Consider the following 3,533-nt stretch of genomic DNA (forward strand, 5'->3'; position numbering starts at 1 on the left):
TGAGGCGAAGGATGGAGCCCGCAACCTCATGGTTCCTGGTCAGATTCGTTTCCTCTGTGCCACGAGGGAAAGTCCTGAATCAACGATGTACGGATTTAGGACGCTATGGAGGGATGCATTGGCCGGCCCCAGGTCATATGGGGTTCCGGAGCCAGGGATCCGATCCAAGTCCCAGCTGTGGCAACGTGATTACTTGAAAGAGGACCCTTTAAAGCCGGGGTGGGGGTGGCGATGACACTGCATGCCATGGAGGTGCTCACCTGTCCTTTTTGTGGACACCTTTTCCGCGGTGGTGACAATGGATGCCCTGGCTGCCGTTCGGAAATGAAAGGTGAAGGCCAAGGTCCACGGTCCGTGGTCGGCGTGGTTCGTCTTCAAGGCCACGGATGAAGAAATGGGCTCCAGGAGGAAAGAGTCCAGGCCTTATGCCTGCCCTGCCTGGAGAATCCATGTCGCCACACAGCGATCCATCCCGATGCGTTCGTTGGTCCTGCGACGCCCCCTGCCGTAGGCTGCTTTTTATAGTCTCCGAAAAGGTCCGCCAGATGGCTCCCGGGGTGGGCCTGGGACGACCAAGTTCGGGGCCGGAAGAGGCCACTTCCAAGTGGGGGAGGAGTTACAAGTGGGCGGCAGACCTGAAGATAACCTGGAGGGGAGGAAAAAGGAGGGGAACCGTGACCGAGCGAGCCGGAGGGGAGGGGAGGGGAGGGACGATGGGATGGCACCATCGGGAGTCCTGCTCAAAGAATTGGAGCCTCCTTGAGACATGCGACCACATCCATCATTCCAGAGGGAATGGAAGCATCTTCCCCATGGTTGTACAATGATACATGTCCTTCAGAGTCCCTGAGAAAAAAAGGAATACAAGGCAAGATTTTGTCCGTGGAGGGAAGGGGGGGGGGGGGGGAGAACAGAGGCTCCAGACTTTGGATCTCTTGGCACAGGGGCCTCCTGCGCCGTATGGAAAGGACTGTTCCTAGGGTGCTCTCAGAATGGGATTTCTGGGTCCCACGAACCTTGTGTGTTGGACAAAGAGGCAGAAAGAGGGGTTCCCGGCTGGAAAGCCCAAACCACAGCTCTTCAGATGGGTAGGGAAGGGCAGACAGACTTCCGGCCCCAAGCAGTGATCTGGACCTCCAGAGGCCTTAGGACGACTTCACTGAGAACACGCAGAATCCGACCCAGCCACAGCGTCCTCTATACCTAGCTCTGTTTCACTTTCTCTGTCTCTCTCCCCTCCTCCTCTTTCTCCCTCTGATTCTGCCTCTCACTGTCTGCCTATCCTCCGTCCCTCCCTGTCTGTCTCTGTCTCTCTCCCTCACAAGCACACCACCGCGGGTCCCCCCCCTCCCCCCCCTTCTTTCTCCCCCCCCCCCCCCCCCCCCCGGCATATGCTATTATCCTTTTCCTTAAGACTGTGATTTACATGCCATGGAGTCTCCCTTCCCCAGGGAAACCTACAGTGCCTTTGTCCTTAAAAGAGGCAGGGGATGGTGGGGCTGAGGGCAGACATTATTTGAACAGGTGTGAGGACATACATAGGTCTACTGCCTCGGACTGAGGCCATTCTGAAGCTTTTCGGGGGCGTGGGAGATCACACTGTTCCCGGTGCGTGCGTGTGTGTGTGTGTGTGTGTGTGCGCGCGCGCGTGCAGGTGTGTGGGGAGGGAACCCGAATGGGGCACCCCCAGACCGACCGCTTCGGCTTTGGCGCTGGCATGTGGAGGATCTGGAATCCAGGGCCCTCTGGAAAGGACGGATGTGAGACGGACACCCTCTTCTTCCCGTCTTGAAAGCAGGAGAAAAACCTTCCTCTAGAAGCCCAAGTTCAAAGCCAGCTGTTTCAAGGAACGTCTGCCTCTGGCAAGGGGGAGGGGGAGGGCGAGGGCGAGGGGGCGGCCTGGAGGCAGCCTGGAGCACCCACGGCATGCATTCAGAAACCTCGTGCATCTCTCTTCCGGTGCTATCTTTGGGGGGACGTGGTACTCTTGGGCAAGTCCTCCGAACGATAGTGGAAACAAACATCTGTCTTCTCTCCCACACCTGGTGAATGCAGACAGACACACTGGAAGAGCACCCACCCTCCCTTTTCCCCCAAAGGACTCTTGTCACTGTACAGACGGGGGGGGGGGGGGGTGGCCCACGGGGGTGTCACACGCAGTCTTGGTGGCTCGTCTATGTTTCCAATCCGCCCAGGCAGTGCAGGCGGCCACCACTGCTGCTGCCACCTCTCACCGATCGTTCATCCTGTCCGTCAGTGCTATGACAGCACTAAGCTCTTCAGGGAGAAAATGCTCCCTGCCTTTCCTCTCGGAGGGCACACTGAGGGCACCCACTCCCATTAACAAAGTTTATTCACCTTGACAGGAAGAAAAGAGCTTGGGGTTTTTCACACCGCTGCAGATGACACTTTCCTACCGACTCTGGAATTCTCTTGCTCATTCTCCGGTGGGCCCGCCCCCCCATTTCAGGAGAGGGTGTTTGGTTCTGGGTTGGGGTGCGTGTGTGCGCGCGCGTGTGTGTGTGTGTGCGTGTGGGTGTGTCTGTGTCTTGCTTTTTCATTTTATTGGAATACAGTTGACTGACAAAGTTGTATGAACTTACAGGGTTGTTTCTGGGTGTTCGTCATGGCAGTGAAAGGAAACACCAGGATTTCCCTAGAAAGCCATCCCGTTCACCTGATCGGTGGCATGGAGGACATTCACATCCTCCTTGAGTTTCGCATTTGAAAGTGAGGGGCGGGTGCGTGCAGCAGGTCCCCCACCCCCACCCCACCCCGCGCCCCGAACGTGCCTCCCGCAGTGGCACTAGGAGTGTGTGCAATGAAAGGGACAGGACACCAGACACCAGAGGACCATTCTGACCCTCCTTTCCTTCTCTCTTCAGAAAGCAGGAAATAAATCTCTTGGGTGAAAGAAAAGTGTGCTCCCTGCCACGAAATTTGGGGGGGGGGGGTGTCGGGTTGGCGATAAGGACTTCACTGCTCCCATGGCTCCTGCAATGTTCACGAATCCTCCAAATCCTCAAGGCAAGATGGTTCACAACCAATACATGAGCGAGCTGTCAGAGACACCAGGGACTGAAACACTCCGTATTAGGGAGGGGTCCTCACTCACTTTCATGCAAAGGCAGCCACAACAGCAGCCTTTTCAAAGATGGCTGCAGGCAAGGGGGTGGGGGAGATGATGGAGAAAGTGGTGGTGGCGGCGGCGGCGGCGGCGGCGGCGGCGTGGCAGACTTGGATCACGTCCATTATGTTCATTCAACAAACAGTCGGGGCGATGGGAGAATGGCCGCTTGGTGGTCTGGGTTTCTCCAGGCTCCCTGGCCCACTCCCTGCCCCACACCCCCAACCCCCCACACCCCCTTGGACATGGGCAGGAAGGTTTCTAGAGAAGGCAGTGCCTGACCTGCTGGCTCTGTCACCCTGGGGGGAGAACATTTCGGAGAGTCGCCAGAGGCTTCAGACTTCCTACCCCTCTCCCTCCCCCACTCTGAACCCTGGTAACTAGACTTCATTCAACCGACACTTAG

Source organism: Sus scrofa, chromosome 8 (genome assembly GCF_054392235.1).
Source record: "Sus scrofa isolate SSC_HxYL_T2T_F1_AM1 chromosome 8, Sscrofa_HxYL_maternal_Yorkshire_Landrace_v2.0, whole genome shotgun sequence".
Classification (NCBI taxonomy): Eukaryota; Metazoa; Chordata; class Mammalia; order Artiodactyla; family Suidae; genus Sus; species Sus scrofa.